The sequence below is a fragment of the Globicephala melas genome, chromosome 3 (assembly GCF_963455315.2).
Source record: "Globicephala melas chromosome 3, mGloMel1.2, whole genome shotgun sequence".
NCBI lineage: Eukaryota > Metazoa > Chordata > Mammalia > Artiodactyla > Delphinidae > Globicephala > Globicephala melas.
Window position 1 is genome coordinate 153,164,750 of NC_083316.1, and position 13,383 is coordinate 153,178,132.

Consider the following 13,383-nt stretch of genomic DNA (forward strand, 5'->3'; position numbering starts at 1 on the left):
GCCCTGGGATGTTTGTATGCCTTCCCTTCACAAGTGAGTGGCTGGCATAGAGGTGGCTTTAGATTGGGGTGTGACACTGGCCCTCTGGACACGGCCTCAGCAGGCTTCCCAAAAGAGCTAGCCCAGGAGTAGTCCCAGGGACTCAGGAAGGAAAACGGGCCATGTCACATGGACCCAGCTGTCAGCACAGCACAGCGGGCACCTCACCCAAGTGAGCAGACAGAAGCCCAGTAAAGGTCAGGAGCCAGAGGCCACTTTGTGGCCAGGCCCTGTGCCTACCCTGTTCAGGCCTCTCTCACTCCTCGGGCACCTGCTGTGTTGCCTATACCCCGTGGCTGCAATGCCCACTGTCCTGGCCTCGTTTTCAACTTTCATGGGCGAAGTCCCTCCCGACAAAGGCAGCTTTTGGCAGTAGCGGGTTTGCTGTTATTTTTACCCCTATAATAATTCTAAATGTGAATACGGAAAAGACCCCCACTGAGTTTGGACATTTTAACTTTACAATATCATTGGTTGAATTTAACCACTTTCCCTTGGCAAATGTCTCAACCCAGGTGTCAGCCATCCGGATGCCTGCCGGATGGAATCAGCAGAAGGGATCAGGCCAAGGGAACACTTGAGTGTCCCTTGATTCTGGCCTAATGTCACCACTGCTCCTTGGCATCGGGCCCTGCTCTGAGCCACGCATTGTCCTAGGCCCTGGGACATGGCAGAGTCCCTGTCCACAGTTCCCATTGTAAGTAGTGACATGTGGGTGGAGCTCTGCACAGGAGAAAGATTGGTGTGGAAGGCCTTGGGTCAGAAGGAAGGAGGGACCTGGGGGGATGGGTGGAGGTAAAGAGGAGAGGTTGGCAAGACCCCATCCTATGGGTCCTGGGAGCCCAAAATTAGGAGTTGGTTTCTTGTTTTAAGGTGAAGTTTAGAGAAAGTGGTGATGAGCTCTGACTTACATTTATGCTCTGAGAAACACACCTCTTGAAGGAGCAGAACAGGACCTCCTGGGAGCTGGGTGAGGCCTGGGTGGGGAGAGTCTGGGCTGTGAGGGGCAGAAGAGGACAGCTTTGGAAGACGCCAGAAGGGCAGAGGAATTCTGTTCTTAGTTGGGTCCTTATCCAGGTTAGATACGTGCAAAAATCCCTTTTCCTAAATGGTCTTCTACAAGAGCCAGTCCTAAGACCTGCTCCACCTACATTGCCTGAGGCCCAGGGTGTTCTCAGTCCAGGAGGAGGGTCTAGGCGCCTAAGTACCAAGTGAAGAGCCCAGAGGATGAGCAGAGGATGGGGACACAGAGCCTGACCCACACCCAAGGAAGGGTCTTCCTGGCTTCCTCAGGACTGGGAAGTCCAAATGGAAGTCCAAATGGAAGAAGAAATAGTTCAAAAGAGAGGAGAGAGCCAGCACTGGAAGCACCCAGGATCTTCTGGATGAGGTGGTAGTGCTGATGTCCTGGGGGAAGACAGAGGGACACCCAGAGTGGGTAGGTCAGGACTCCAGCCCTGTCAAGCTGGGCTACAGAGTCCCTGACCTTGATGTTCACTGTCAGTAGGTGGAACCCAGGAAACAGCTTCCAGCACAGACACTGGCCTCCCCCACCCCCATGGTGGATCCTCCAGGCCACTTGTCCCTAGGAGGCCTGGGCCAACTCTTGAGGCTGGGCACCTCAGCCCAGATAATCAGCTACAGAGAGTGTCCAAGGTGCTGGCCAGTGCCCATGTCATGGGGTCCACCCCACCAGATGTCCACATGCAAGTTCAGAGAGGGAACTTCAGCATCACCAAGAAGGAGGCCTGCCCTGTGGACCCCTGAGCAAGACCTGGGTGCCATGAGACTCCAGGTAGAGAGCCTGGGCCAGGCTGTGCTCTGAAGGCTGTTCACTGCTGAGAGTGGAGAATGTGGCACCCTGAGGCTGGGTGGCCCTGGGCCAGCCACTGCCTCTTAGGGCCTTAGTTTCTCATTTGTGACTTGCCACCTTGATGATGAGATAACAATTGAAATGCTCCTAGGAGTGACCACACTAAGGAGGAAGCCCTGCCCTCACCAAGTCATGTCCTTCAAAAGCAACATTAAAAGTCAACTGGGAAAGACACTGTCTGCAGTGGTATCCAACCCCAACACCTCCTCTCCATGGACTCACCCACCTACCCATCCCCCAGATACCCACTGCTCAATCCACCCACCCATCCATCCACCGACCTGTCCATCCACCCACCCACCCATGCATCCATCCATGTATCCATCCATACATCCATACATCCATCCATTTCCCCACCCATCCATTCATCTGTGGCTGAATAAACGGGAACTCAACCCACCCACAAATGCCCCTTTCAGGAATCCCAGAGACCTTTTGGGGCTTCAGCCAGGGAGGATGGGGACAGAGTGATTCTCAGCTAATCAGTGAGGGCTTCAGTGAGGAGAACAGACAGGGGAGGTGGAAAGCCTGTTTTTAGAAGGATTAGGGTCAACCTGTTGTTAAAAGAAGAAAATGTATCCCTTGTATGAGACCAAACTGGGGAGTTCAAGAAGTCAGTGAGCAGCCTCTGAGGATCTGCTGGAGCAACTGGCTGCAGGTACCACTGCAGGGCAAGTGAGTCGTTCCTGTCCTGGACCGCAGTGGAGTGGGTGCACCTCTGTCTCTTCAAAGCCAGATAGAAACCTCTTTACTTCCCAGCTGGAGCCATAGGCGGCAAAGTTTGTCATAAGCCAAATGTGGGGGGCAGGAGGGATAATGGAGGGGCTGAGGGAGGAACACAGAGAGGTTGGGGAGAGAGAATTGAGGGCTTTGGAAGGTGGTGGGGCAGCATCTTTGAAGGCCTCGGTCACCCTCCATGGGACACAGGGTCCAGTTAGGCAGGTCAGAATGGCTCCCAGGGTGATATCTCTGGGCTGCTCTGGGCTGCTCTGGGCTACTGCCAGAAGTCCATCAGAGCTGGTTTGCATGCAGCAAGACAGCCAGGTGTGGACCACCTGGAAGGAGGCTGCTCCCTCTCCCCAGAATGGAAGGCCTGGCCCCCTTGGGCACAGATAGGTATCATGGTTTCCTCCATGGCCTGGAGAGATGGGAGTAACAGAAGGGATTGCTATTAAACCCTTGGGTTTTAACCTGTTGAATCAGCTTCAAAGAGTCCTCACTTTGGGATGGCAGGGAACATTTCTGTCTGTGGGTTGGGCTTTGATCTGCAGTCTGGGCTGGGACATCCCCTGGGGTTTGATCCACAAGCTCCCATTCCTCACCTGGCAGGCAGCTGCTCCCAGTCCCAGTGTGTGGAGGCAGCACAAGGTGCTGGTCAGTGGGGGACCTTCCAGTCCTGAGGGGCAGTAGAAGGCATGGGAAGAGAGCCAGGTGTGCAGACACACCTGGAACTGGCCTGGGGACCCCTGGCAGGTCACTGACTTTCTCTGAGCTGCCTTTCTTCTGACTCGTAAGGGTAATACCATTCCATTTAAGGAATGACTGCTGGCTACACCTTCAGTCCATGGATTGTAGGGCCTCACTCTAGCCCAGGCTGAAACAGGTGGACTGGACTTAATTATACAGGACACAACTTGGCCACAACCACTGCAGTCAGCACAGCCACTTAGAGCAGTGCAACCTGGAGGAACCTCATGGGAGATCTCTGGGGATAGTGGCTTGTCCCCCAAGCCTGAAACAGTGTCTGAGGTTTGGTACTGCTGGCTGCCAGCTTGTCACCCCAGGGGAGACACCTATCTGAAAAACCAGAATTTCAGTCTTTGCTTAAGCCATCACTTTCACCAATGCCGGGAACCCACACAGCAAAACCATGTGGATGGCAGCTGACCCTGTCCACCCTACCCACAGCAGGGTTTTGCGGGGAGGAGTGCCGTGGACAGGAAAGAGGAAGAAGGAAGTAGTTGAGGGAGCCCGATCAGTATTGACCCAAGGGAAGCTGCCCATGGAGACAGGAATAGACATGTTGGTAACACAGTTCAGAGCCCCAGGGCCCAGATGACTGAGCTATGAGGAAGAGAAAGGAGCCCACAGTGGGTTATTGGGATAGATTCATGGCATGACCATGGGCAGGACACCACAGCTCTGAGCCCCGCAACCCTCCTGCTCTGGCCCTGCCCCCAGCCTTCTTACCTTCAGCCATTCCAACTTGTATAAGAGAAAACCCCAAAGCCTTGCTGGGATGACCTCATCTGGGCTCCCAGGAGAGCCCTGAATATGTCGACCTGAGTCATGGTGACTGCTCAGAACAGGAGAGGGAGGGGTCTCCTGGTTGGTTGGTGTGGCAGTCCTGGCCCAGGAGGACTTCTCTGAGAGGGGACAGGGTGGCCATATGGGCAGGGGGAGTCTCTGAGACCAGGCTATGGCAAAGGGGCCCCAGGATCCTGGGAAGCCCCTGAGGACTGCCCAACCATGCCCAGCCTCCGTGGGAAAGGAGCACAGAGGAATGAGGAAGGGCACCATGAGGGCTGTTTCCAGGCTTGTGTGTGCACTGGCTTCAGATATTGACAGAGGAGAAGTTTATACTTGAGGAATATCACAGGTACAAAGAGAGTACACCATAGTGAGTTATCGTAAAAAAAAAAAAAAAGTGGGCATTAAAGACCCTCCAACGATGTGCACTAACCAAGGCACCAGCTGCCCACTGGTGTGAAAGGTGCAGCTGGGTCCGCCGACCCAGAGTGTCCATACTCCTCACTGAGAGGTGGAATTGGTGCCCACAGTCCTTTCCATTTTTCTTAATAATTTACTTAGCCAGGTTCTCAGACGGGGCTCAGAAACACAGATGCTGGTCTGACAGAAAGAGAATGAGAAGAGAATAAGAGAGCTCCTGGGACCTCACGGGAAGTGGGTGCCTTGCAAGGTGGCCCCAGCCCAATGTGAAGGGGCTGCTGGCCTTGCTGCCTGTGGCACAGCACAGCGACAACTGCCAGACACCCTCCCCAGGTGTTTGCTGAAGTCAGAGCCACAGGGGAGGCCCAGGCAGATGCTGCTGGCTTCTGCTCGCCTCTGCACCCTCGCCCTGGGCCAAGTGGGCTCCAACATCCCTCTGGGCACCCTCTACTGACCTGGAGGGGAGGAAGTCATGCAGATCTTGGAGGATGTGGTGGCTTGAGAAGTACCCTCAAACTATCCAGCTCTTAATTCCTGAACCTTTGAATGTTACCTTATATGGAAAGATAGTCTTAGCAGATGTGCTGAAGTTAATTAGCTTGAGATGAGGAGATTATCCTGGATTATCCAGTGAACCCTGAATGCAATCACACGAAATCTTATAAGAGGGAGGCAGAGATTTCACACACACACATATAAAAGAGGAGGCAATGTGACCATGAGGCAGAGATTGGAGTGGTGTAGCCACAAGCCAAGGAATGCTGGCAGCCACCAGAAGCTGGGAGAGGCCCATAGAGCCTCTGTGACAATGTGCTAGGTGTTCTCCAGTTACTTCTACTCAGGGTGGATGGCTTCTCTGTGAGATACATGAGGCCCAGAGCTGAGGATCAGCGATGTACTTAGGGCCATGGAAAGGTTTTCATTTTAATTTCTCTTTAAATCAAAAAAATGTCAGAGTAATGAATACATGTATATAAAATAATGGATCCAGCCTGGATTATATTTTTTTAATTGAAGCACAGTTGATTTACAATGCTGTGCTAATTACTGCTGTATAGCAAAGTGATTCAGTTATACATATATACACATTATTTTTCAAATATTCTTTTCCATTATGGTTTATCATAGGATATTGAATACAGTTCTCTGAGGTATACAGTAGAAACTTGTTGCTTATCCACTCTATATATAAAAGCTGACATCTGCTAACCCCAACCTCCCACTCCATCCCTCCCCCAATCCCCTTCCCCTTGGCAACCACAAGTCTGTTCTCTATGTCTGTGATTCTGTTTCTATTTCATAGACAGGTTCATTTATGTCATATTTTAGATTCCACATATAAGTGATATCATATGGTATCTGTCTTTTTCTTTCTGACCTCACTTAGTATGATAATCTCTAGGTCTATCCATGTTGCTGTAAATGGCATTATTTCACTCTTTTTTATGGCTGAGTAGTATTCCATTGTATATATGTACCACATCTTCTTTATCCATTCATCTGTAGATGGACATTTATGTTGTTTCCATGTCTTGGTTATTGTGAATAGTGCTGCTATGAACATAGGGGTTCATATATCTTTTTGAATTATAGTTTTGCCCAGATATATGCCCAGGAGTGGGATTGCTGGATCATATGGCAATTCTATTTTTAGTTTTCTGAGGAAACTTCATACTGTTTTCCACAATCATCCTGGATTATATTCATCTTTATGCTAACACAGTCATAAACTGTATTTTTTAAACAGTTTTTATGGAGGAAGACACCCACTTACTAAGGCAAAAGTGCCCGGGGCCCACAAAAGACACAATGCAGGCCTTCCTCCTCTTATAAGTAATTGTCACGGGGGCTTCCCTGGTGGTGCAGTAGTTAAGAATCCACCTGCCAATGCAGGGGACACAAGTTCAAGCCCTGGTCCTGGAAGATCCCACATGCCATGGAGCAACTAAGCCAGTGCGCCACAACTACTGAACCTGTGCTCTAGAGCCCGTGAGCCACAACTACTGAAGCCTGTGTGCCACAACTACTGAAGCCCACGCACCTAGAGCTCCTGTTGCTCTGCAACAAAAGAGGCAACCGCAATGAGAAGCCCATGCATCGCAATGAAGAGTAGCCCCCAATCGCCACAACTAGAGAAAGCCCACGTGCAGCAGCGAAGACCCAACACAGCCAAAAATAAATAAAAATAAATGAATTTAAAAAAATTGTCATGGACGTTCCCATAGGGTATTTTTGTTGGCATGTCTGCTTATATTTGTAGGACTAATTTCTTGAATTAGATTTGCACAGAGGGAGAGTAATGAGGTCCGAATTTGAAGAGTCTAGATCCCTGAGGTCTCTTCAAATCTCAAGAGGGATTTCTATTGTCTGCAGGCCTTTGTAAACACTGGCAATTTTTTCCCCTAAAGTCTTCTCTTGTCTTCTATCAATAAATCATTGAAAATTTCAGGACAACTTTAGTCATTACTTGTTTGGGAAAACGTGGGTCTTGCTTTATCTGTGCTTGATTTGACAGTGGTCATTAGAAGTGAAAAGCTTTGCTCCCATCAGTGTGAGGAGAGCAGGAGAATGGAGCTGCTAGGGAGACACCAGAGACATTTTCAAATTTAATTCTTGTCATTTCCCATTAAGCATAGTAAATTCAACACATGTATTCACTTTACTCTCTCCCAAATTTCTACAGAAAATGGACTTAACAATAATTGTTTTAAGTTGTAAATCCACAAGGGCAAAGAAAATTGGAGATAAAACAGTGACAAAACATGCCAACAAATTCTTGAAAGATAAAAAGTGGATAGAGGTCTCTTCAACTGAACTGATTATATACATGCAAAAGAATGAAGTTGGACACATACGGACGTGTGCTCACTCTCTCTTGCGAGAGCACCAGAATCACAACTAACTGCTGAATGATAATTGACAGGAAGACACTGGAACTCACCAAAAAAGATACCCCACCTCCAAAGACAATGGAGAAGTTGCAATGAGATGATATGAGGGGCACAATGAGAATAAAATCAAATCCCATAACTACTGGGTGGGTGCCTCACAAACTGAAGAACAATTATACCACTGAAGTCCACCCACTGGAGTGAAGGTTCTGAGTCCCACATCAGGCTTCCCAACCTGGGGGTCCAGCACAGGAGGAGGAATTCCCAGAGAATCAGACTTTGAAGGCTAGCCAGATTTGATTGCAGGACTTCAACAGGACTGGGGGAAACAGAGACTCCATTCCTGGAGGGCAAACACAAAGTAGTGTGCACATCGGGAGCCAGGGTGAAGGAGCAGTGACCCTGTAGGAGACTGAACCAGACCTACCAGCTAGTGTTGGAGGGTCTTCTGCAGAGGTGGGGGGTGGCTGTGGCTCACCATGGGGACAAGGACACTGGCAGCAGAAGTTCTGGGAAGTACTCCTTGACATGAGCCCTCCCAGAGTCTGTCATTAGCCCTACCAAAGAGCCTGTAGGCTCCAGTGCTGGGTCGCTTCAGGCAAAACAACCAACAGTAAGGGAACTCAGCCCCACTCATCAGCAAACAAGTGGATTAAAGTTTTACTGAGCTCTGTCCACCAGAGCACCACCCAGCTCTACCCACCACCAGTCCCTCCCATCAGGAACCCGGCACAAGCCTCTTAGAGAGCCTCATCCACCAGAGGGCAGACAACAGAAGCAAGAACTATAATCCTGCAGCGAGTGCAGTGAAAACCACATTCACAGAAAGATAGACAAAGTGAAAAGACAGAAGACTATGTACCAGATGAAGGAACAAGATAAAACACCAGAAAAACAATTAAATGAAGTGGAGATGGGCAAACTTCCAGAAAAAGAATTCAGAGTGATGATAGTGAAGATAATCCAGGACGTCGGAAAAAGAATGGAGGCAAAAATCGAGAAGATGCAAGAAATGTTTAACAAAGATCTAGAAGAATCAAAGAACAAACACCTAGAAGAACTAAAGAACAAACAGAGATGAACAATACAATAACTAAAATGAAAAATACACTAGAAGGAATCAATAGAAGAATAACTGAGGCAGAAGAACGGATAAGTGACCTGGAGGACAGAATGGTGGAATTCACTGCAACAGAACAGAATAAAGAAAAAAGAATGAAAAGAAATGAAGACAACCTAAGAGACCTCTGGAACAACATTAAGTGCACCAACATTCACATTAGAGGGGTCCCATAAGGAGAAGAGAGAGAGAAAGGACCAAGAAAATATTTGAAGAAGAGATTATAGTTGAAAACTTCCCAAATATGGGAAAGGAAATAGCCACCCAAGTCCAGGAAGTGCAGAGAGTCCCAGGCAGGATAAACCCAAGGAGAAACACGCCAAGACACATAGTAATCAAATTGACAAAAATTAAAGACAAAGAAAAATTATTAAAAGCAACAAGGGAAAAATGACAACATACAAGGGCATTCCCATAAGGTGAACAGCTGATTTCTCAGCAGAAACTCTACAAGTCAGAAGGGAGTGACAGGATATATTTAAAGTGATGAAAGGGAAGAACCTACAACCAACATTACTCTACCCGGCAAGGATCTCATTCAGATTTGATGGAGAAATCAAAAGCTTTACAGACAAGCAATATCTAAGAGAATTCAGCAACATCAAACCAGCTCTAAAACAAATGCTAAAGAAACTTCTCTAAACAAAAAATGGAGCTGGAGGAATCAGGCTCCCTGACTTCAGACTATACTACAAATCTACAGTAATCAAGACAGTATGGTACTGGCACAAAAACAGAAAGATAGATCAATGGAACAGGATAGAAAGACCAGAGATAAACCCACGCACATATGGTCACCTTATCTTTGATAAAGGAGGCAGGAATGTACAGTGGAGAAAGGACAGCCTCTTCAATAAGTGGTGTTGGGAAAACTGGACAGGTACATGTAAAAGTATGAGATTAGATCACTCCCTAACACCATACACAAAAATAAGCTCAAAATGGATTAAAGACCTAAATGTAAGGCCAGAAACTATCAAACTCTTAGAGGAAAACATAGGCAGAACACTCTATGACATAAATCACAGCAAGATTCTTTTTGACCCACCTCCTAGAAAAATGGAAATAAAACCAAAAATAAACAAATGGGACCTAGTGAAACTTCAAAGCTTTTGCACAGCAAAGGAAACCATAAACAAGACTAAAAGACAACCCTCAGAATGGGAGAAAATATTTGCAAATGAAGCAACTGACAAAGGATTAATCTCCAAAATTTATAAGCAGCTCATGCAGTTCAATAACAAAAAAACAAACAACCCAATCCAAAAATGGGCAGAAGACCTAAATAGACATTTCTCCAAAGAAGATATACAGACTGCCAACAAACAGATGAAAGAATGCTCAACATCATTAATCATTAGAGAAATGCAAATCAAAACTACACCAGTCAGAATGGCCATCATCAAAAAATCTAGAAACAATAAATGCTGGAGAGGGTGTGGAGAAAAGGGAACCCTCTTGCACTGTTGGTGGGAATGTAAATTGATACAGCCACTATGGAGAACAGTATGGAGGTTCCTTAAAAAACTACAAATAGAACTACCTTATGACCCAGCAATCCCACTACTGGGCATATACCCTTAGAAAACCATAATTCAAAACGAGTCATGTACCAAAATGTTCATTACAGCTCTATTTACAATAGCCTGGAGATGGAAACAACCTAAATGTCCATCATCGGATGAATGGATAAAGAAGATGTGGCACATATATACAATGGAATATTACTCAGCCATAAAAAGAAACGAAATTGAGCTATTTGTAATGAGGTGGGTAGAACTAGAGTCTGTCCTACAGAGTGAAGTAAGTCAGAAAGAGAAAGACAAATACCGTATGCTAACACATATATATGGAATTTAAGAAAAAAAATGTCATGAAGAACCTAGGGGAAAGACAGGAATAAAGACACAGACCTACTAGAGAATGGACTTGAGGATATGGGGAGGGGGAAGGGTAAGCTGCGACAAAGCGAGAGAGAGGCATGGACATATATACAGTACCAAACATAAGGTAGATAACTAGTGGGAAGCAGCCGCATAGCACAGGGAGATCAGCTCGGTGCTTTGTGACCGCCTGGAGGGGTGGGATAGGGAGGCTGGGAGGGAGGGAGACGCTAGAGGGAAGGGATATGGGAACATATGTATATGTATAACTGATTCACTTTGTTATAAAGCAGAAACTAGCACCCCAGTGTAAAGCAATTATATTCCAATAAAGATGTAAAAAAATAAAAAAATAAAAAATAAAAACACTCTTTTAGAAGTAAAAAAAAAAAACAAAAAAAGAAACTTCTCTAAGTGGGAAACACAAGAGAAGAAAAGGACCTACAAAAACAAACCCAGGGCTTCCCTGGTGGCACAGTGGTTAAGAATCCACCTGCCAATGCAGGAGACACGGGTTCGAGCCCTGGTCCAGGAAGATTCCACATGCCACAGAGCAACTAAGCCCATGCACCACAACTACTGAGCCTGTGCTCTGGAGCCCCAGCTACACCTCCTGAGCCACTTGATACAACTACTGAAACTCATGTGCCTAGAGCCCATGCTCCACAACAAGAGAAGCCACTGCAATGAGTAGCCCATGCACTGCAACGAAGAGTAGCCCCTACTCGCCACAACTAGAGAAAGCCCGTGCAGCAATGAAGACCCAATGCAGCCAAAAATGAATAAATAAAATAAATAAATTTATTTAAAATAATAACCAAAACAATTAAGAAAATGGTAATAGGAACATACATATCGATAATTACCTTAAGTGTGAATGGATTAAATGCTCCAACCAAAAGACACAGGCTCGCTGAATGGATACAAAAACAAGACCCACTGTCTACAAGAGACCCACTTCAGACCTAGGGACACATACAGACTGAAAGTGAGGGGATGGAAAAAGATTTTCCATGCAAATGGAAATCAAAAGAAAGCTGGAGTAGCAATACTCATATCAGATAAAATAGACTTTAAAATAAATAATGTTACAAGAGCAATCCAAGAAGAAGATATAACAATTATAAATATATATACACCAACATAGGACCACCTCAATACATAAGGCAAATCCTAACAACTATAAAACAGGAAATTGACAGTAAGACAATAATAGTGGGGGACTTTAAAACCTCACTTACACCAATGGACAGATAATCCAGACAGAAAATTAATAAATAAACACAATCTTTAAATGACACAATAGACCAGATATATTTAATTGATATTTATAGGACATTCCACCTGTAAACAGCAGACTACACTTTCTTCTCAAGTGCACATGTAACATTCTCCAGAATAGATCACATCTTGTGTCACAAATCAAGCCTCGGTAAATTTAAGAAAATTGAAATCATATCAACATCTTTTCCAACCACAACGCTATGAGATTAGAAATCAATAACAGGGAAAAAACCATAAAGGACACAAAGGACACGTGGAAGCTAAACAATGCGTTACTAAATAACCAAGAGATCATTGACGAAATCAAGGAGGACATCAAAAACTACCTAGAGACAAATGACAACAAAAACACGATGACCCAAAACATATGGGATGCAGCAAAAGCAGTTCTAAGAGGGAAGTTCATAACAATACAATCCTTCCTCAAGAAAGAAGAAAAATCTCAAATAAACAATCTAAACTTGCACCTAAAGGAGCTAGAGAAAGAAGAGCAAGCAAAACCAAAAGTTAGTAGAAGGAAAGAAATCATAAAGATCAGAGCAGAAATAAATAAAAGAGAAACAAAGAAAACAATAACAAAGATCAATAAAACTAAAAGCTTGTTCTTTGAGAAGATAAACAAAACTGACAAACTTTTAGCCAGACTCATCAAGAAAAGAGGGAGAGGATTCAAATCAATAAAATTAGAAATGAAAAAGGAGAAGTTATAATGGACACCGCAGAAAAACAAAGCATCCTAAGAGACTACTACAAGCAACTCTATGCCAATAAAATGGACAACCTGGAAGAAATGGACAAATTCTTAGAAAAGTATAACCTTCCAAGACTGAACCAGGAAGAAACAAAAATATGAACAGACCAATCACAAGTAATGAAATTGAAACTGCAATTGAAAATCTTCCAACAAAGTCCAGGACCAGATGGTTTCACAGGAGAATTCTATCAAACACTTCAAGAACTAACATCATCCTTCTCAAACTCTTGCAAAAATTGCAGAGGAAGGAACACTCCCAAACTCATTCTACAAGGTCACCATCACCCTGATACCAAAACCAGACAAAGATAATACAAAAAAACCCCAAAAAACAAAATTACAGACCAATATCTCTGATGAATATAGGTGCAAAAATCCTCCACAAAATACTAGCAAACAGAATCCACCAACACAGTAAAAGGATCATACACCATAATCAAGTGGGATTTATCCCAGTGATGCAAGAATTCTACAGTATACACAAATCAACCAATGTGATACACCATACTAACAAACTGAAGAATAAAAACCATATGATCACCTCAATAGAGGCAGAAAAAGCTTTTGACAAAATTCAACACCAATTTATGATAAAAACTCTCCAGAAAGTGGCCATAGAGGGAACCTACCTCAACATAATAAAGGCCATATACAACAAACCCACAGCAAAATTTTCATTTTCATTGGTGAAAAATTGAAAGCATTTCCTCTAAGATCAGGAACAAGACAAGGATGTCCACTCTCGCCACTATTATTCAACATAGTCATGGAAGTCCTAGCCATGGAAATCAGAGAAGAAAAAGAAATAAAAGGAACACAAATTGAAAAAAAGTAAAACTGTCACTGTTTGCAGATGACATGATACTATA